Consider the following 23,609-nt stretch of genomic DNA (forward strand, 5'->3'; position numbering starts at 1 on the left):
CTCTGCTACCTTTCACCGCCAGGAAAACAAAAAGAAGTCCGAGAGCTCTGGTTTTACACTTTAAGGTAGGGTTCACAAGTTGATCCCACTTTTCAATGGCCTAAACTGCTGTCAATTCTTGGAAATGACTGATAATTGGTCAGGAGGAAGAACCCCCATCAGCCATCAGCACTTCTAACTTCCCCTCTTTCCTCAGCTTTGCTTTAAAGGTAAAGCTACCCCATGACACCAACTTTACTGTTATTGTTTATATAAGAAAGTTTTTATAATATTCTGTAGATAAAGATCAATTTTTAAAAAAATATTCCTGAGAAAAAAACAATATTGATATGAACAGATAGGAGAGAAAAGTTGTTCATTACTTCATAGTATGCACTATCTTTGCACTGCTTTGACTGACAGTGATAGCAACAAAAACAGTAGGCTTTTTTGCAGAGAAGACTCTGTTTTTGGCAGACTGCCAATAAACTCAAAAGTTAGAAGCTTTGAGTCAGGGTCATAGCCAGGATTAAAATCTTAGTGCTTCAGCTACAAAGAAAAGACTGCATAACAGTTACAAATTGGCTTTCTTATAAAATGGTGATATTAGAACTATAGTGGACCATCAACTGTGCAAATCAGACTTTCCAGAGTCAAAATGCTAGTTTACTTTTCATGAAACAATTTTGATCCTGAAATAAGTAGGCACCTTTCCAGCTGAACTTACTGAGAATGACAGCCCTGGTCTATGATTAGGCACACTGGTCAACATTCATAGTTGCAAAAATAACTGTGATGCCTAAAACAGGAGAAGTCCAGTTGCTCTTCACTTTCTCAAATGTTAATAGTGAGAGAGATGGGAACATTCAGCAGAGTTTGTGAGGGTGCCTGCACACTCCCTTGGCTGATATCCAGGATAACTTAGAAATAAAAATGCGAGTACACATGGTGTTTATGGAGATTGAACATAGTCACAATGGTCGGGAGGGTGTTTGCACTCAAAGCAGCCACATCAAGGACCCAACTGCAGCCCAGACAGGGCAGCCCAGCCTCACAAAGGGCCTGCTCCCACAGAGAGATGTCACATGTGACCAACCCTCAGCACCACCTCAATTCTAGGTAAAGGGACCTTGTGGGGGGCTTCGTCACACAGAGCTGGAGGGCTCATATCTCTCACAGGAGGTGAGCAACAAGGAAACCTGTACTGCCAGAGAGGGAGGCCACTGACCTCTGGCTGCAGTGTAGGGGAGCTGTAGGAAGAGACGAAAATTTTGGAAGGTTTTGTTACTGAAGGGTATTTAGAAACTTGTAGGAACTTATTAGCATTTTGTAAGTGTCTAGCATTGTGGTTTAACTGTTGTATTACTGACATTGATCCTGAATATATAGCTCACTGATTTCTGGATAATTACTTGTCATTAATAAATCAGTAAACTTCTTTGATCTAAATTTAGCCTAAACTATTTGAACTGAGCAATTTTTCCCAGCAACACGATTCAGGGCATCTAAATGTTGCAATACCTTCAAGAGTTTCTGTTCCTCTCCATTAGCAATAGTTTTTGACTGTTCTAACTTAAGACCCTTAGAAAAAAGATGGAAGTATATCTGAGTTAATGCAACCAGCAGCAGAATCTGAATTGGTATCTGCATTGCAGGGAATGAAGCTGCAAGACTCCATCCACATATTAAAGAAGTTATCACAACTGGAACAACAATCCCTGGGGCAGGGAAATTTAAATGAGAGAAACTGGATTTTAAAATCTTGTTCTGGAGAGTTGTACTGTTTCTGACAGTGAAAGATGGTTGCTAAAAGCTCTCAGACTTTATTGAAGTTGCTAAACAGTGATCAGGAAAAAGAACTACATTGTCCTACCAATACTGTGGAAGTGTTCAGATTTTCTCATTTTGTTTTTTCTCTTCAAGGGGTGAAGAAGGACTGGATGACCATGAAGATGTGAAAACTTCTGGGCTATTTTTTGCAAAGTAAGGACAACAGGCAAGCATCCACACATGAAAGTGCTTCTATTTTACACAGATCAAGAAAATAAACAGAATAATTAGGTAGGGCAGGCTATAAAGCTATAAAGCTATAAAATACCCAATAAACAAATAATTTCAATTACCTCATACAAATTAAGTAGGTCTGGTTTCAGTTAGGGCACGAAGCCAGGGAAAGAGGAGGTGCAAGGGCCTTACACAGAGAATAAGGTTTGTTAATTATGAGGTCTGGCAAAGGATCTTTTCTTTTAGATCACTGCAAGCAAACAGCTCTTAGTGTTTCCCCCACTTATTTTCATTTAACATTTTCATGGTGCTTCATAGCCATTCAACTGTAATTAAACAACAAAGCTACTCTATACAATGGACTCTCTTTTTATTTTTTTCTCTTAGCCTGGCTACAAGCGTCTTGCTCAGGAAAACAACAGGCGTGATGCCCTGAGCTCTACCTGCTGCACGCACTGCCAGCCCTCCTCCCCCTCCGCTGTCACTCCTGCTGAGACTAACAGCAACCATGTGTCATCCCAGCTCCTCTTAAACTCGTTGATTCTCCTGAGAAGATCGGCCTGTCTCTGCAAATCTGTTAACTGATTGTCTCCTACCATAACTAACTGACAACACTTAATACATTCTCTTACCTGTTCCCTCTTAATATTCATGTACACTCCATATACAATATGCACCAAATGCAACTGGTGTCATAGCAGATGGATAGAGGAAAAAGTGTATATATTAGAGGAGAAAAAGTCATGGGGTTTTTTTGTCCATTTTTTTTCTCTTGTAAGTAAGCAAAACGCTTTTTCTATATTGTTTCCATTCAAAGCCCCTTGGTACCTAAACAAGATAGAACAATTTTAGACATAGATTTCTTTGAATTTATTAGATTTTAAAGAAGGACAGTGGCTTTTTATTGCTCACATTTTTCAATAACTATTACATTTCTATTCTGCCAGAAAGACTCACTTGTCTGCCAATCAGTGTCAACAGTCAATCTCATCAATGTAACTGGACGTTTATTTCACGAAATTAACTTACATTCTGGTTAACATTATTGATTATGACAAGTGATACTGTAGGATTACTAACTGGGTAACTTCGAACATATGGAAAATCTCATTTCTGATTTCTCTACAGTGTGGTTATCCGTGAGAAAAAGAGTAGAAAATGGTGTAGAGTGTAACAGTTGTTGAAATATAAAATAATAATTGCTGCACTACTGGTACCTTGATATATAATTAAGCAGTACATATTTTAAGAAGTCTCATACCGCATATCCCCATAGCAGGCAACTACTTCCATAGGGAGTGTTTCATAAATGGAGGAAATTAACGGGCTAAAAGCCAAATTATCACAGACACTGACAAAAGCAAGGGAAAAATCAGTGTGAAGGATAATACTCCAGGCTTGACTAGTTCCATTATACTTAGTCATTACAGAGAGGCTCTCAGGTCACTGAATGATTTGTTCTGCAATACCTGTAACTGTGCACAATAGGCTAAGTGAAAGGCAGCATCCATCATAACTTTAAATTGCCTTGCTTTTGTCAGTTTGTGGTGTGCCTTTAACATTACTTAAGTATACTATGGGGAATATTGTTATTAAAGACAGATTGTTCCTGAGTTATCCAACTTAAAAGAATCTAAATGAATATACCTGAAAGATGAAAAAATGCCAGGTCTATGGTACATAAGCTTATTATCTGAAACTGAGTGACTTATCTTGCACATATTTTGCCATGTCTATTAATTTATTTGACAGACATCAGCTCAAATATTAAAGGAGGGAAGCTGGTCTAAGAGACATACGAAAAATATTGAGCAGCAAAGCGTATTGGTGTTTTTTGGTTTTGGTTTGGGGTATTTTTTTGGTTGTTTTTTGGGTAGGGACATAGGGATTGGTAAATTATTTTCTCCCTGTCCCACTTTTGCTTTAATTAAAATAATATATAAACAACATGGTTTTCTCTTTCAGGGCTTTGATGAATGGTGATGCATGAACTGGTAGATATGTGCACATTAAGTCAGTATTTAGAGTGTGGGGAGTAGCTTTATGACTTCAGCATCAAACCCACAAAATTCTTGAACTAATATCAAGCTATTGTGGAGTCAGAAACTCTAAAATTAATAGTTTTTTTTTAAAAATCCAAAATCCAGAAAAGATACTGAATGTTGTGCTTTTCTGACATTAGATTCGCAGTTGGTTTCATATATGGACATAGACGTGTGGACAGTGACTCCACGTACAATTTCAGGAAAGCTGGGGACTTAAGGTAGAGCTTAAACATTATAAAAAGAGAGTAGATATGAGAGTAGAACTGCAACCTTCAGGTTACATGTTCTGTTCAACAGCTTAATGTGCGTTCTAGTTAATATCTTTAGCGATTATTTGGGATCAAACATATCCTAAGTCAGTTTGCAGGTGACAACAGGTTGTGCAGGGGTGTTGATCTGCTGGAGGGCAGGAAGGCTCTGCAGAGGGATCTGGATAGGCTGGATCAATGGGCTGAGGCCAATTGGGTAAAGTTCAACGAGGCCAGGTGCTGGGTCACAACAACCCCCTGTAATGTTATGGGCTGGGGGCAGAGTGGATGGAAACAGGCCAGGTGGAAAGGACCTGGAGGTGTTGGTCAACAGCTGAACCTGAGTCTGCCCAGGTGGCCAAGAAGGCCAAGGGCAGCCTTGCTGTATCAGCAATGGTGTGACCAGCAGGAGCAGGGCAGGGATTGTCACCCTGTACTCAGCACTGGTGAGGCCACACCTCGAATTGTGTGTTAAGTTCTGGGCCCCTCATTACAGGGACACAGAGGTGCTCGAGCATGTCCAGAGAAGGGCAACAAGATGGTGAAGGTTCTAAGAGCACAAGTCTTACAAGGAGCAGCTGAGGGAGCTGGGGCTGTTTAACCTGGAGAATATTGTCAGTCTCTAAAACTACCTGAAAGGAAATTGTGGAGGGGTAGGATATTAGGATAAATTTCTTCACCAAAAGGGTTGTCAAGCCTTGGAGTAGGCTGCCCGGGGAGAGCTTCTGTCACCATCCCTGGAGGTATTTAAACTTAGGCGCATGGTTTAGTGTTTTAATGGTAGACTTGTGAGTGGTAGATTTGGCAATGACAGGTTAACCCTTGCACTCCATGATCTTAAAGTTGTTTTGTAACCTAAACGATTCTATAATTCTATAACCACTGACCTACATAGTACATGTAAGATGTCTTACTTCCATTGGCTCTGGCCCATTCCAATTCAGAGAAAATTCAGATTTGAAATCCTGCCAGTGTTAAGGCTCTAACTAGGACTGTTGAGACTGAAGGCATTTATACAAACATGAACAGGAAGGAGCTTTAGGTGTCTGCAGGCCTAGATAGCCAGCTTAGTGAGAATTTAGAAGAGCTAATTGATATTTTAATATGCACAGAACCACAGAATGTTTGTGTTGGAAAAGACTTCTCAAGGTCATCTGGTCTGGCCCTCCTGCTCCAACAGGGCCACCTACAGCAGGCTATTCAGGACTGCATCCAGAGAGTTTATGTGTAGAGACGGAGACTCCACTATCTCCCTCAGCAATTTGTGCCAGTGATCAGTCGATCTCATGTTTCCTGATGGAACATTCTGTGTTATAATTTATGCCACTGGTTCTGTCACTGGGTGTCAATGTGAACTGGGTGTCAAGATGAACCTTTTCTTCATCTCCTTCCCACCAGCATGCACCCAAATTGTGGGGTCAAACCTCCCTGGGTGCAGGACTTGCCACTTCCTTTCAGTGAAATTTCACTGTATGAAATTTCTGCTGACTTTCCATATTAAATGAAGACACTGAAATGTTTTTTCCTCATACTGAAATTTGGAAGGTAACTAACTAGGCAATTCAGATAAAAGTTTAGATAAGAAGGAAAGATACACATATCCTTTCATAATCAATGGCAGTTCCTACTTGTCTCTAGAATGCATAGAAGAAGTTTACTGCAATCTGAATACATTGACATATAAACATGATTGACAGGTTTCTAAATCAGGGACAGTTTAGGAGTTCAGTTACATGCAGCTTACATTTTCATTATTCCAGAGTTCAGCAGTCTTCAGAAAGCAGAATAAAACCAGTAAGAGAAGTTAATGCCACTGCCTCATCCTTCTGAAAGACAAAGTATCTCTGGACCCCCCAAACCTTGCTGGATTTAGTCCTAAGCCCCTATGTTAGAAATAAAGAAAAAGGTGGATTTGTATCTTTGTGTCTGGTACTAAGCATTACAAGTTTAAAAACTTCTAAGTTTGAAAATTTATTTCACACTAGTTTATATAAAACTATTGTCCTGAGTACAGAAAACTGAGCAAATAAAAAAATTGGGAAAGTAACTATGGTTATTGGTTTACATATTTTTTTTTCCTAAAAAAAAAAGTATAGTTTCCAAACTACACATTACAGGAATTGCTTTGAGGAATAAATTAATACTTGTAGCCTGGTTCATCAGTTCAACTCATTGTCTGGAAAAATATTTAAGCCACAAATAAAAATCACATAAGTAGTTAATGCAACAGTGTTGGAGCTGAAGCAACAGCAATGACTGCTGAGAATTAACAGAACAGTGTGATAATATGTTTTGGGACTCATAAAACAAAGCATGACTATTCAATAGGACTGAACACTAGGAAAATGTTTGATAGGCAGAGAGGATTGGCTCACAGATTGCATGTCTGCCTGATGCTCTGCAGTGCAGCAAAGTAGCAGAGGTTCCAGAAGTGATACTGATATGAGATATGGCACAATTCCAGTGCTGTTCATCAATTATTCTGCATCAATATGGTTCTTCCTACATGGCACTGTACTGTGTCATATAAATGTATCTTTACAGAAAAGTGACTAGAAAAGGAGTAGTGGCAAAAAAATCTTCAGCAACAGGAAGGCAGCTTCAGTGTCCTGTTATATTTTCACAGAATTCAATAGCACATTTCCTGCTGATTTCAGTTCTTCATGGTCAGATTGCTGGTGTGAAGATGATTCACAGAAAAAGTACTAATACTAGTGAAATATGTAGCTACATGGATTATAAAAGTTGTTTCAGTCAATTTTGTTTCATAAACTAAATAATGCTGAAAAAATCTGCAAAAGTAGGACCCCTATGTGTAAATTTATGAAAACCAAATTAGCTACTTATCATTCCTGCCTCTGTGAACACTTTTTGTACACAGAAGTACTCCTTCAACAACTACTGTCTTATAACTTAAGCCAGGGAACATACATGAAAAATGGAAACTACAAGCTTGTAGCAATAGAAATGTAATTTTAGTTGATTCCTTTGCTGAGGTATGGAAGTGTAGATAGCTTGTTTTGATACCACAAAATCAATTCAGCCCTTTTTGCTGTGAAAAACTACTAGTTTTTGCTTAGCAAGTACTTGTGAATTTGATTTATTGTGAATTTTTTCTACTTCACAGCAAAGAACTTTTTTTTTTTTTTTTTAATATATATGAAATGGCAAGTTTCCAAATCTAAAAAACTGCCATTTCACCTGTGTGAAAAATAAGAAAAATCTGGAGGTGAAATCAAAAGAATGGATCTCTATTTCCATACTATAACAAAGCCCCTTTTTTACACACATGTAACTCACATATATCTTCATTCCCCCTTTTCAAGTTTATTGTGGTTTTTTCTTTTTATTTTTTTCATACAAGCTCTTGTAAATGTAAATTGTCTTTTAAATCATATATCTTGAATATTTTCATCATTTTATTTCTGACAAATATGTTAACAACAGATTGTTACTCTTTGTGCAGTCAGTCATTAAATATATGTATGTGTTGCATGATAGGTTTAAGGGAAAGCACAAACAGTTATAATTCATAGACAAGCATCATTGTCCCAAGCACCTTTAATGACAGAACGTCTGCCTAGGGAAAATTCATGAAAAGAATAGTGATTTGGCCATTGCTCACATAAGGCTTGATGTCAATGGCCAACATAAACCACTATAATAATCTTGAAATTAATGGGATAAGTCTCATTTAAGCAACATTGGCTAGTTGATTAACTGTAGTGCATTAGCCATATATTGCCAGAACTGACTTAGTAGGCACAATAAGTGATAAAACTGCAAAATCTGAGAATAATTACACCCAGTAGCATAACTTGAACTCACTGAATAATGGCTTAAATTTATTGGAATACAGCCCATCCCATATAAGATGGTAAACAAATCACATATAAAGCATAAAAATATACATAGCTGCTCATAGTAGGTCTAGTTCACCTTTTGACACTGTTACCTTTCTCCAATCAGTATAAAGTAGACTGGGCACAAGACATATTAACTCAAAGAAAAATGCCCTTTCAAACATATATTTTTAGCGCCCTTTCTAAATATTATATTTACCTTATCATCAGTTTTATTCTGCCATAATTTTTCATTGCCAGTTGTGGATATTTCCATTATTCCCTGGATGTGTTACAAGCATTGATGAGTTATTATCAAGACATAATACAGTTTTTATATTTGCTAGTTTTATAGTTTTGCAATAGTCTTGTCTATGTCATGAAAGTACAGTTTCATGACATGGTTTCAGAAAAAATATCTAAAATACCTGCTAGTCCATTCTGGTTAAATATTTATATGGTGCTTTACAACAAATAATAATTTAAAAATCGTGTAATATAACCTGATGGTAAAATTAAATTGCATTTTTAGCTATATATGAAATCTAAACTCTAATGTACTTGTTATGAGCTGTATCTGTAAGATAATACTAATTGTTATTTTATGAGTTAGCTCTAACTATCCTGTAACAAAACATGACTTCCAGTCCTACTAAGATTTACATGCTTCTCTATGAAGTTAACTGAAATCAGTAGAATCAAATTTTGATCTGGCCCTAGAATTATCATATATTACGAAATTTTTCTTCCCTCATTGGCTTTTCCAGATATTGCAGCCCTCTTCCATGACCTTTTCACAGAATATTGACTTTTTCTTTCTTTTTTTGACTAATGAACAGCATTCACACAAGCATTTAAGTTACAAGTGATTTTTTTTTCCATTACTGAAAACAGAAAAAGTCCAAAATTATAGAGATGTTATTTGCTGACCTCTTTTCATACAATTTTTTTTAATTTTCATTAACAAACAGATACAAAGGTACAGGGAGAAATAACAAGTATATACAGGGTACAGAGTGATATGGAAAAGAAAGACCTGAGTCTGCAAAAGAGGGCAGCAGGGTGCCCACCCCAAGTGTATGACACAGATAGGAAAGCACCTTACAGGAAATGATGGGAAATGGATTCCCATGGGGGCTCCCTGATGGGGTTGCCTTACAGAAAAAGCATTATGCGGATACTGTGTTATTTTGTTTTTGGGAAATAAAAATATTTGGGGACCTCTCTGAAGTGACAGTACACTTCACAGAATTACACGTACAGAGAAATTAGAGATTTTTCTGTTTGTTTGTTTTATTTTTAATTTGTGGGAATTTTTTAAATGTTTAGGAACTAGACTACCTTTTATTGGTTAAATCTATATTTTTTTCTTCTTTTACTGTGATCTCTGGCTAGTCTTTAGGGGTTTTCTTGGAGTTTTTTTCCTATTTTTTAAATTAACTGCACCTTTGACAAAGGCAAAGACTGACCAGTGAGACAATTATAGTAATGACTAAATCAAATCTGTTGTGTTTTTACTGTCTGATTTTAAGAGACTGGTTCATTAGGGTACAGAAGAAAAGATAATATTAAAAAAACACAAAGTAGAAGGAAAATATTTCCTTATTGCATTCAGTCAAACAACCCATGATCCTATAAGAATTTTATTTTCCTTTTCTGATTGAAGATGTTCTTCTTAGCCTAATATAACTGTAGCTTAGGTTAATAGCTATCAACCTCTAATTTGTTCGGATGTACATCAGGTGCAATTAATCCCACAAAAACATAGAAAACTAAACTGGAAATACCTTGGAAGACCCTTTTTATTACAAATCGACTCAAATTTTTAAGGCCTGAGTAATCTCACTGATCTGGGGACATTGAATTCAGGATGAAATTAATTTCACCCTAAAAGTGCCTTCATAGGCACTTTTTTTTTTAGTAAGTTTGACTACTACCATTAACTGCCTCTGTTAGCTAAAAATGTACTGACCACAAGTAACTGGTGTTTAGACAATTACAACATGAACTTCGAGAGCTAAAATGTTGTTTTCCAGTCCAACTTTCACCTGGATTAATCTTTCCCATTCAGCCAAGAATGAAATTAGGGTACTAATCTTTTGGAGCTGAGCCAAGAAATACAGGTGGCTCTCTATGCCCCAAATTAAATGTTTCAGCTTCTACAACACTTTTAAAATGTGCATATGTTTTCCCAAGGAACTTGGAGAAGGATAAGGCTTAAATGTTGTTTTTCCCATGAGTAGGATTTCTTGTTTAGAGTTGTATTGTATCATTAATTTTACTCCCCATCGTGTTAATGGTTTCTTCTCCTCTCCCCTCTGTTTTGTTATTAGTTTAGCCCAAGCTGTACCCTCCTATCCCAGTTGTCAATCCACACTTGTACCTGCCTCTTGTTCTTGAATGTTCCCTGTTCCTCCCCTCTGGGCTCTGTCTGTCACTTGGCTACTCCTCCCAGCTTCTAGAAAGTTCAGGGAGGGTCATCGAGTGAGAGAACAGAGACAGAGGAAGTTCCTCCCTGAACCTCATTGGTTCTCCCCAATGTCCCTCTGATCCTTTCACACTCCCCCCTTGTTTCCCATTGGTTTGTGGTCTGTCCCCTCCGCTGGTTCCTTCCCCAAATTTAAGTTGCTTTCATCCCTGTTTTGGGGTCTCTCCTGGACCTGCACCCCTGAGGTCAGAGGTCCCTGTGGGGACTCAATAAACCCTGGACTTTGCCCTTCACGAGAGCCTGACTCCTGCCTCCTCCATTGTCGCTGCCATCTCTTCCATCAAGCCGCTCCTCTGATTCCCAGGATTCGGAGGGGTGTCCCGCTGCAGGTCCACAGTGTTGAGCTAGCCCGGGTGGGTGGAGCAGAAAGTCCAAAAGGGACACTGTGACAGTTTAACCCCGAGCTCTCGCTTAGATTGCCAAGTTTTGATTGTTTCTAGCAGGAAGCAATGCCACCTTTGATGCTTAGTTGTACCTGCCATGTTCTAAGGGAAAGGGAGGATCCTCACAAAGGGTTCTGTGTTCAAATGCAGAATATAATTTTCTTTGAGTGACTAGTATTTCATATAAAGACAAGCTAAAATCTGAGCAGTGGAAGTTCTTTCTTTTTGGGTATGTAACTTTTGAGAAACCTAGCTGGGAACTACAGAGGAAAATATGGTATAGGTCGAACTTCAAAGCAGAATTGATAGATTGAACCAATCAAGTAGTCTGCCTGGATTTCTACACTCCTTTTTTGGAGGGGGAAAAAAAAATCTTTTAGAGACACTAAAGAAGGTTTTAAAACTGAAACAGATGTATATGAGATTGGCAGCCTGCCTGAAAAAAATCTTACAAATAAATTTCAAGACCGAAAGATGCATTCTAGCTGTCAGAAAGCAAATCGCGTATTTCTGATACAATGGAAGTTCATAAATTTTTCTTACTTAACTTTGGTAGAGCAAGCCACTGCTTTGGGAATGACTGAGGCTGGTTTGCAAAGAGGTGAAACATTGAAAGACTACAATCTTTTTAATTGCAGAAGAGCATCAAGCCAGACTGTCTGTGATTTCAGGAGAAAAAATAGATTATGTCATAAAAATTCATCCAAAATGTTCTTTCTTGGCAACTTTGCAAGAGTAGTTCATGACCCAGTAATCAGAAGGGTTGTTTCCGTCCCTCCAATGTCGGTGTACCTGTATGACAGCGTGTTCACTCGTGATTTGTTCAGTGTGAGCGGCTAAGCTCTCGGTGCTTTGATCCACCATGCTGTTATAATGAACCCATTTGACATTGGCTGAACTCCAGATGGCATGTTCAACAGGCATTGCTGCTCTTCAAAGGTTCTGGAAACATTAGCTTTAACCTTTGTAAGTCCTGCACTGATGTTTGCCTCCATTTAATGCATCCCCCCCTTTTAGGTCTTCATTCTATATTAATTTGCTAACTTCTTTCATCAGTATTTTAGTGAACAGCTTCTTAATGAAATATTTTCCCTCTTGGTGTGGGATGCTTGGTCTCAAAAGCCATTGTAAGCTAGCAGTATCCTGTATTTGGTATAAATGGCAATGGGAAGAGCGCTGCAGGAGTATCCCTTATGAAACAAGGCCAACAACTGCCTTCTGATAGATGCAGCCAGTTTCAGATGGTTCCAACCAGCTCTGTGACAGACCCACCACTGGCCATAGCTGAGCCTGTCAGCAAAGCTGGCGGCAGAAAGTTAAGAAAGGGCAAAATCCTGAGAATAAAAAAGGGAACCAAAAAGCCAAAGCAGTGGGTGGTGCTCTGTGACAGTGCAGGTAAGACCCAGACAGAGCCTGTGACCCATAGGTAATGCACACCAGAGCAGATAATTCTCCAGAAGGATTGCAGCCCATGGAGGACTCACAATAATACACAGGAAACAGGGAAGAAAGGAGGGGCCGCAGAAGGCAAAGGAATGAGAGCAAAGCATGGCAGGTAGAAACTCTTGTATCCTGACCCCAAGATCCTGCACCACTCATCACCTCAACAAAGGGACTGAGAACAGCCTGGGTTATAACAAAGATAACAAAGAGAGTGGATGGCAGGAAGAAGGGATGCAAAGTATCAGGAGTGAAGCTAAGCTTGTGAATAGGGAAAGACAGGTGTGTTGCCTAAACTTTTATTTACCCATTTTTCCACAGTGAGGGGGAGGAGTTGTTTTCCAGTTTTTTTGTTTTTTAAAAATTTTAAATTAAATTTAAAATTTTAATTAATTTGGCAATAAATGTAATTCCCTCAAATGGAGTCTTTAGTACCCATAACATATCCAAGTCATGATCTGTGTGGCTTCCTACACAAATCAAAACAACTATCCCCAGCTGTACAGATCCTGCCCCCCCTGGGGCCCCCCTCCCCCCCCCTCCCTCGGTGCACTGTCAGGAAAATGGATAAAACAAATGCTGTATGGTGGCTACTGTTAACAGTGTTATCATCCATATCAGCGTAAGTATTTTCCTGAGTGGGTTCGTCTGTAAAAAACTTCAGTGATCTTAATAGACATATCCTGTGTTGATGTTTTGTTATTTTCTGTGTACTTGAATTTTTCTTTTCAATGAAGGAAATAATGAAACAGTTAAAAACTTGTGGGGAAAAAAAAATAGCCAGACATTAATTTAATTACTGTGTTTGAGGCAATAAAATTTACTTGGTAAATATTTCAAGTCTTAATGCAAATCTCTATTTTTAATACTTTCTGGAAATGAAGGTATGTCAAAGTGATACGTAAGGAATCAATATTAATTTAATTTTTGTCTCTTGAATGTCTGCTGAGAAATCTGTAACTTATCCTGTAGCTACAGGAAACTTTTTTATGTAGACAAACGCGTACCTACCTTTCTGTCTCTTTCTGTCTCTTTCCTTCTTTTCTTTCCTTCTTTCCTTTTCTTTCCTTCTTTCCTTTTCTTTCCTTCTTTCCTTTTCTTTCCTTTTCTTTCTCTCTCTTTCTCTTTCTCTCTCTTTCTTTCTCTCTTTCTCTCTCTCCCTCTCTCTCCCCCTCTGTCTCCCTCTTTCTCTCTCCCTCTCTCTTTCTCCCTCTCTCCCTCTCCTTCCCTTTTATATTTCCTCTTTTTTTTTTTTCCTTTTTTTTTTTTTCCCAATTGCTTATCCAAAAAAGATAATAACAAAAATCTCTCTGGATAATTTCCATAAAGGAAAGACAATAACATGTATCTCAGCATTCAGTGCATGACAAACATCTATTGCATCTCCTCAGATTCTCTAACAACCCCTACCACTCCCACCAGATAATTTTCTCAAGAGAGCTATCGGTAATATGCCAAGAAGCTTGAGCAGGACTTGAAAATCTATGGATATGTTTAAAGGAGTTTTTTGATTTACACATGACATCTCTTTAGTACTAAGACAGCTTTTAGCTGCCTATATGGACATCATTATTTGTGATCTAATGCCAGTATAGGTGCCGTAGGGTGTGCAACACGTTAAGCGGCTGAAGATGATAAGGGACCTCCTATGTGTGGGAGGCCAACATCATTCAGAGGCAGCATCCAGGTAGCTAAAAGTCACCTGTGTTCAGGCAACTGAATCTTAGTCGGCTGTCTCCTCTGTATGTAAATTACATACTAGCCTGGGGAGAGGAATTTACCCAGCACAGTGTTGTAATACCAATGTGCCGCAATATAATGACAAGTGAACTCCTAATCACAGCTGCATAGGAAATACTTCTCTCCACACTGAGAGGTACTGAAAACAAGAAACAATTGATTGTGAAAACAAGAAATAATATTTGCCCTGAGATGAAAAGTTTAAAACAAACAAACAAAAAACCAAAAACAAACAAACAACAAAAAACCAAAACAAGTGAAAATACAAATACAAGCTTATGTCTGAATCTTGAAACATTCTGGTTTCAAGGGATCTTCCCTTTTATGTCTCCTATGAGAAAGACAAAACAAAACATGGAAACAATTATAATTTCGAAGGTCAAAATAAAATGGGAAAACTTTGAACCTGAAGAGTCATATCATTTTTCACTGCTCCTAAGGCCTGTAATGAGGGATATTCTTTAAGAATCATAGGTAGCCATTGACATTTTGATTTGAGTTACGGGTTAATTGCTGAAGTGGAACACTGATGTATTCAGAATGATGCTTGGATCCCATATATGAGCAATCTTACAGAACATGAATAATAAAATTAAACCAGGAGATACACCTACCTATCATATTCTTCAGTTCATGGGGAATAAACTGGAGCCACTCTGAAGAAAATCTCTTTAAACTAATACAATATGGATGCTGATAGCTTGATACCACATGCTTCCACTGTACAGAAAGCTTCAACTGAGCCAAAATAATTGCTGATGTATATGTAACCACAGGAAATCTGGACTGTATCTCTTCTGTTTCTCACTGTGTCATTTTCAGTTAGTTACATTAATATCTGGTTTGAATGAAAAATAAAATACTAAAAGTTACAAAGAGGCAGACTCAAAGTTCAGGGGTTTCTGCTGGTCCTATTCCCTAAATCTTCCTGAAGGAGTGTGTGTGTGCATGTGTGTGTGTACATGCTTTTGCTTAAAAAAAATAAACTCTAATTCACAAAATCCTTCCAATTTTTCATTTCCTGAGCTGTTGATGTTTTTGACTGAGTTTATATTAGATGGGAGAGCTAGTTCAGAGGTTAAAAGGCCTAGGGCCAAGCTTGCCATTATCACTCTGCCTGGGGACCACATCTTTCCCTTTGGAATGAGTCATCAATGACAATTACATTGTCACAGATCACAAGCTAATAATATGCTGACACTTTCTTGACTTCCTCAGCACCATCACATTTGGGTTCTACACCTCTTTATATTTCCTTTTGGGAGGGTCCAGGTCATAGCATCACTTCTGTTGAAAAGCAGTGTTTAGTCAGTTGTCCTTTGAAGCCCATTGTTCCTAGGTTCACTGTAATCTCCGTTTAGGCTGGTCTCTGTGGATCTGCAGACAACAGTTTTTCAGGGAGGTGCCAGGCATTGCAAAGCACAAATGTCTTTATTTAAAACTTAAGTATGACAGAAAGCAGCACATTAAAAAAAAAAAACCAAAAAAAAACCAACCCAGCATAAACTCATTACTACTACTTAATATCCATCTAACAGAGGCATCTAGCAGAATCTGAAAATATGTTACTCCAGTCCAGATTAGAACAGTATATTCCCATTTCTGACATATTTTGCTGTCAGACTTCCTAAGACAGCAAAGCTGTTCCCTTCAGGAAGTAAAAAAATTTAAAAGCTCAGAATTTATTCAAAGAGTATTGAGAATAGGCTTGAGATTTTTTTTGTTCCTGAACCCCCAGGAATACTTCAGAAATCCAGTAGAAAAGACAAATCATACAAAAATACTGAAATTTCTGCTGTCAGTTGCCCTGTACTGTACACTGGCAGTGTTAAACTTGAATCATCTGTTGTAGATCCCTAAATCAAGAATGCAGGTTGTTTCATAGTGATATTCACACAAAATAAAAAGAGACTGCATCTCTCTACTGACTAAGTAAAAACTTAGAAACTGAATTGAGAGGTTTAATATTAGACATTGCAAATGCTTCCTGTCCCCTCTGTCAATGCCATTTATTTGAAATATAAATCTGAAAGTTTTGTTGATTCCAAAGGAGCAAATTTGTGTCATGTGATGTCATGAGGAGTTATTTAATGTCACACAGCATTATCAATGGCAAGGTTTTCTATAGAAAATTGCTCTCATACTTTGCTCAGCTTTTTGTCTCCTTAAATGAAAGGAAAATAGATTATTTAATGAAGAGAAAAAAGAAAGAGCACAATGAAATTGTTTACTATTGATCCTGTCAGTGATCTGTGAAGAGGTGGTATTTTCCCCAAATGTGATTTTCAAATAGAAAACAACAAAAGAGAAACAGTTACAAAGGTGATGATTTATCCATGGGATCCCAAAATAATGACCTCCACTGAAAATGTTGGGCCTATAACACCTTCTTACTTCTTTCAGAAATAGGTAACCTTTTGATGCATGAATCAGAGACCCAATAAGATTGGAGAAGACCTCCAAAATCAACGAGTCCAACCTTGGACCAAACACCATCATGTCAACCACAACACTAATGCCAGTCAATTTTGGAATGCTCCTAGGAATGGTGACTCCATCAACTCCCTCATCCTCCTGGTCTTCAATAAAAATGTTAAACAGGACTGGGCCCAGCTCTGAGCCCTGGGGAACACCAATAGTGACCAGCTGCCAACTGGATGCAGCACCACTCACTACCATTCTCTGGGTACACCCATTCAGCCAGTTCTTTACCCAGAGAAGAGTGCACCTGTCCAACCCCTGGATTGCCAGCACCTTAAGGAGAATGCTTTGGGAGAGAGTGCTTTACTGAAGTCCAACTAGACTACATCCGCAACCTTCCCTCATCTGCTAGGCAGGTCACTTGGTCATAAAAAGAGATCAGGTTGGTCAAGTAGGACTTGCCTTTCCTAAACCCATGCTGGATGGACCTGATACCTGGTTGTCCTCTATGTGCTGTGTGCATTCAATCTGTTTCATAACCTTCCTCAACAACAAGGTCAGGCTGACAGGCCTGTAGTTCCCCAAATCCCCCTTCCAACCCTTCTGGTAGATGGGTGTCACACTGGCCAACCTGCAGTTGTCTGTGACTTTCCCAGTTTACCAGGACTGATGATAAATGGTGGAGTGGTTTGACAGGCTCTTCTATTAGCTCCTTTAGTACTTTTGGGTGAATCCCATCTGTGCCCCATAGACCTGTATGTGTAAATACAGAGCAGATCACTGCCTACTTCCTCCTGGATTGCAGGAGACTTATTCTGCTGCCCATCTCTGTCTACCAGCTCACGGGACTGGTTGCCCTGAAGTTGTCTTTCTGTTAAAGACTGAGGTAAAGAAGGCATTAGGTACCTCAGTCTTTTCCTCATCCTTGTTTTCTCTCCTTTGCCATATCCAATAAAGGATGGAGATTTTCCTTGGCCTTCCTTTAGTTGTTAATGTACCTATAAAAACACTTTTTAATATCTTTCACAGCTATGTCCAGGATAAGCTCTATCTGAGCTTTCACCTTTCTGATTTTTTCTATGACTCAATGACATCCTTGTACCTTTTCTGAGTTGACTACTTTTTCTTCCAAAGGTCATAAACTCCCTCTTTTTTCCCCGAATTTAAGCAAAAGCTCCCTGTTTAACCAGGCCAGCTTGTTCCCTACCAGCTTGTCTTCTGGTACACAGGGATGGCCTGCTCTTGTGGCTTAAAGATTTAATTGTTAACGTATGTCTAGCATTTCTCAACCCCTTAAGAACACTTTCCCAGGGGACTCCCTGCATCAATGTCCTGGCCAAATGAACTGACCAAAATCCACCCTCCAGAAGTCCAAAATAGAGGTTTTGTTGACCCACTTCCTTACTTCACCAACTTCAAGGTCCAAGTGACCTCAATGGCCTCTGACCACCCTATCACCCACCAGCCACCCGTCTCTATCTGGGGCATCACCCCTGGTAGGCTCACTTACCAGCTGTGCCAGGGAGTTCTCTCCCATACTCTGAAGGGACCTCCTATGCTGCCTCTTCTCTGCTGTATGGAGTTTGCAGCCAACATCTGCTGAGCCTTCCACAAGGGCTAGTGATTGTGAAACATCAGGCAGATGCTTATAGACTACTCCATCCATATTTTGTGTCACAAAATATGCCACCTTCTAGCAGTGGTTTTTGGCTGTGTGGAAACCTTTGTTGTCTGGAGGGGTGACTGTGCTCTGCTACACACACTGTTGCACAAAGCGTCCTTCTTCACACACAGTTTGCCTGTGGTTGCTGGGGAGAGCTGCCAGGTCCTGACAGGTGTCTCTGCACTTTTTTGGGGATTCTGTGACTCCAGTCACTCCAGAACCCCCTCCTTATCTCCTTCAGGTGTTTTGCCACAGGTCTTGCCATAGTTGCCACTGCTATCACTGCATACCTTGCTGACTGAATTCCTGTAATGACCAATATCTGTCAAATCAATAGGTTAACCTATTTGAGGAAATCCACTTAGATGTGCCAAGTATTAGTATTGTTATTACTGAAAAAAAAACCAAAAAACAACCTCAATATATGCTCTTAGAATGGGTAACATGAAATATTCCTGTTTATCCTGAAAAGTGTTGGGGAGTTTTTTTGCTTGTTTGGTTGGTTGGTTTGGTTTCCTTTTGTCAAATTTCCTTTGAGTTTAATCCCATTAGTTCTACATTAGAATTTAGTGGGGTTTGCAGCACTAAAGTTTTATTACTTTGTATTTGTCAATATTACATTTAATTCCTCTGTGACAACCTATTTACAAATCAAATCTAACTCCCTTTTAAGTTTAGCTGTCTGTATGTCCTCCATCATACAGTGGAAAGATGTCATCATTTTTCATATTTTTGTCCTCAAAAAATGCTACTGTACTGCATCTGTTCTTTGTGTTTCTAGATCATCTTTTTAAATTAAAGCACAAAACATGCAGCACTAGCCCATGTGGACCCAAAAAGACCACTTTTTCTGGTTCGATATAGTTTCTTTCACAGGAGCTATCTATAGTCGCTGCTTTGCTATTTTTCAACCTGTTCTGTATCTCTGCTCATGTCCTGCCCTGAATCCTTGCATCATCCCAGAGCTTAAGCAGGAACATGTCACGTGGTATGTGAAAAAAGGCTTTATGAAAATCTAGATTCTGAAAATATATTATGTCATCTGCTGGGCCCTTAGCAGCCCTGCCAGTAGCCTTTGTGTAAATTCTTCTTCCCAAAAATGCAACCAGGAGAAACACTGAGAAAATTATTAAGGACAGATTTAATACCTCTTTATTTACAGACAAGTGATTAAATAGGACACACACTCTGCCAGAAAGGTACCTCTCAAACACTCCACTATTCATTTACCCTGACTTTCCCCACTAATAGTAGTGATGAGAGTAATAATAACAATAATAATAGTTCAGTAATTCTTATCTACTGTCTTACAGCGTCTAAGCTGTTTGATAACTCCAGAAAAGCCCTATATGCAAAGGTAGTCCAATTAAATACATATAAATGAATTGAAATGTTTAATTGGCTGGCAGCTCAGTAAGTGTCTGTAAAACATGGCTGCTCCTTAATCAGAAGACAAAAATGAGCTGTCATATATTGTTATCCACTTGCTGTTTGAAAACCAGAGTTCTGAGGCAAAGAGGATGCCTTTCTTTTATTATTATGCCCCAACTCAGAATGAGCAAAAAAGAGAGACAGAGCAGATAATGGACCCCATTCACGAGTGCAAAAGGCTATTTCTAAGTAGTTATTGCATTGTTTATGCCAGCAAAAATTGCATAACTCTCATTCTCTACACAAATGACACGTTTTCTATGCTTCAGTGGACTTTTTAAATAGAACATAAATGAAGCTTTTGCAATAGGTGGTACAAAGACTGCTATTGGAGCCAGTCTAAGCCTCATTATTAGGGCTCAATGAAGAATTTGGCTTTCTTCAGGTTTGCTGCAAAGTCAACAGAGCCCAAAATTCCCTTTATGTTTTTATCTTTTTATTTCCTTTCAGTTCCCAGTTTCTTGAGTTTTTTAATGAAATGAAAATGGAGGTTTTCCAACCAAAGTTGTGCTAATTGCTTTAAGACAGAAATCAGAGCTTAATGAGAGCCATTAAATATTGCCAGCCCAGGACAGGCAAAGGGTTCATGTGTTGACTGAACAGCAGGACTGCCTGGCCAAGGAAAAGGTCACGCAGTTGCACAGAGCCAAAACACAGCACAACAAAAATTTCAACTGTATTGCTGCTGTGAACATGGGGAGATCGTGCGAAAGGAACTTCCATTTCTCAATCCAAGAGCTGCTAAAGTGATATCCATTCACCCCCATATTATGCTACAGATTAACCTTTCAAAAGCAGCTTTTGATGGGCTTTTTGGTGCCTGATTTGAGCCTGAAGTTCAGGCTAGCTACCCTGTAGTTACACAACTGAATTTGAAAATAGTAGTGAGTTCTGCCCTCGGGAATCATGTTCAATGTGTGTATTAGACCCAGCTGAGGCTATAAATTTTGGGCCCCTCACTACCAGAAAGATGTCAAGGTGCTGGGACATGTTCAGAGAAAGGCAATAAAGCTGATCTGGAGGGTCTGGAGCACAAATCTTATGAGGAGTGGCTGAGGGAGATGGGAATGTTCAGTCTGGAGAGCAGAAGGTTCAGGGTGGACTTTAAAGCTCTCTACTACTGTATGTAAGGAAGATGTAGCGATGGAGGGATTGGCCTCTCCTCCCAAATAGAAAGCAACACGAAATGGTGTCAGGTTTGGTAAGAGGTGGTTTGGATTAGATATTGAGAGAAAATTCTTCAACAAAATATTGTAAAGAGCTGGAACAATCTGTCCAGGGAATTGGTTGAGTCACCATCTCTGGAATTATTTAAAAGGTGTGTAGATATGGATCTGAGTGGCACAGTTTAGTGGTGAACTTGCAGTGTTCAATCAGTGGTTGGATGTGGTGATTTTAAAGGTCTTTTCCAACCTAAATGAATCTATGATTATATGAAAGCACATATATTTTGCACACAATATTATGGCAGTAGAGTTGGATTTAGCCTGACTCTGTTGCTTCTGTTAAGAGAGGGTTTTATAACACTATTGCTACCTCTTATAATTACTGCATAGAATTAATATTTATGTATAGAGATTTTTTTTTTTGCACAGAGAAACATTTCCACCTGTGAGATTGCCCATATACATAAAAAGATTAGGTTTTTGTATTGAATTGTCTGCTTCTCTTGCAAGAAGACTACAAAACATTTATGACAAACCTTTTTTCCAACATTTGATTCAGCGTGGATGCATATTTGTCAGTTTGATGAGCCTCTCTCTTTTCCCTTGTTGATAGTTAGGCACGAAAATATTGTTGTTAGGTCCCATGACTCTTTTTTACAATTATTCCCTGAATAACTAATACCTAAAAACTCTTACAATTGAATCAGATTGTAAACAAGGAGATTTATCAAAGTAGCATCAGAAATCAAGATGGATGCCAAAAATTGTGTCTATCACATCTAAATCCTTATTTTCACCTACTAATCAGTGACAGTACTGACCAACCAAGAGCAGGACTTTAATTGTCTGAAGTCAAAAAGCATGTCTTCACTCTCCTTCTGGTATTCATTTATATTCTGAAGCACAGAAATTACCCATTAAAGTTATTTTTATGATTAGCTTTCGCTTGCTTGGGTGGGGTGTGTGTTATCTTATTAGCTACTGTGAATCAGCCTCAGCCCCTTTGGTACCTTCTCCAGAAATATTACTTTGGAATCACTGCATTTCATTCGCTGATGAGGTAAAAAGAACCTAATTATTCTGACAATTTTATCTAAGGCTTGCAGATTTTATGTTCTGAGTATATAAAAAATAACTTCTTGATGAATAATCCTCCAGGAGTACATTTTTATAGCCATCATCTGAAATGGTCCTTTTTACACACAGGTATGCAATTCTTCCACTGGATGATAAATAAATTTGCTTTACTTCAGGGATCACTATTCCAATATACACATATATAGATAAATATACATATATATACATATAAATTTTAATTGAGCTATAGCATCTTCTCTACAGAACTGTGAATGACACTGAGACAACTGCTAAAGCTTTATAATTTTCTCACATTAGCTATGTGATTTCTGTCATATGATTTTCTGTCCTTCAGTTGAAATTATGAGTAGCTTTTACTGTTAACATGTAAGAACCAAGAACTACAGCAATATGAATACCAGGTATGTCCTCTTAATATAAAATATTCATTCCAAAAATGCATAAAAATAAAAATAACTTTAACAATGATGAGTTTATGATGTCAAACTCTTAAAGGGTGAAAGAGTTAGCGAATATGATTGCTCTCAATGGCCATAAAGGTCTTCTCCAACCTAAAAGATTCTGTGATAATACTGTTAAAGTTTTGCTGATTCTGGTTGCACAATTGAGGGAAAGGCACTGCAGCTCCCTGTTCCTGAGCAAAGCCAGTGTCAAGGCTGAGCATGCATTTCTCAAAAGGCACATGCAGAAACTTTGGAAATGCACACAGAAAACCATACAGAACAGGACAGATAGAAAGATGCAAACACAGCACAAAGAGTTGCCTAATTTTGTAACCGTTTCTGCCAGTCCAGGGTAAAGGTTTGTTAGTGGAAAAGAGTGCATATATACAAAGCTGATTGTCCCAGCAGCATGGATTTGTGCACTAAGGGCAGGAACTTGCCCTAGGACCTTGCTTTCTCAATTTGCTGGCTCTCCCAAAGCCAGCAATGCCCTTTCAGTTCCTTGCAGTTCAGAACCCCTCACACATACTTGTGCACTCTTATTTTTGTGCACTCACACACAGATTCATGAGCCCACACACACTGTTGATCCAGTCCAACCCATAAATGACCTTACTCTATCTACACCATAGATCCTTGGAATCCTCCTGGCTTCAGTGTAGCCATAAACATGTAAATACGCCAGTAAGCCAACCCTTATACCTCATGGTTACTCTAGTAGATTATTTGGACACCTGTGGTCTCTCCAGCTGTCAATTTTCAGACATTCTGGTCTTTCCAGTATCTAGATCATACTTCTGTCTGCTTTGATACCTGGCTACCAAGCCTCTTATCCTACTCATGGACTACTCTGCCATGCTATTTGCAAGCAAACGTGGACACACATAGTCACACAATATGCAGGCTGCCCGGGTGCTGACTCTTAGACATATTGTCCCTTATAACCTGTGGTCCCCACACCAGTTGCTGGCATTCAGATAGCCATATGTACACGTGCACACAAAATAAGGGGGTCATCACCCAGGAAAATAATTAGACATGCAATTTGGTCAGAAGACTGGACAGACTGCACTGATCACTCCCAGAGCATGGCCAGACAACACGACAGTCTGTCTCTTATTGCACCTTTGGTTCATCCCCTAAACATCCTGTAATTTTATAATCCCAGGGTAATCTTCCCCAGCATCACACACCTAATAATTCCCATATCCCTAGGCA

This window comes from Parus major, chromosome 1 (genome assembly GCF_001522545.3).
Source record: "Parus major isolate Abel chromosome 1, Parus_major1.1, whole genome shotgun sequence".
Lineage (NCBI taxonomy): Eukaryota > Metazoa > Chordata > Aves > Passeriformes > Paridae > Parus > Parus major.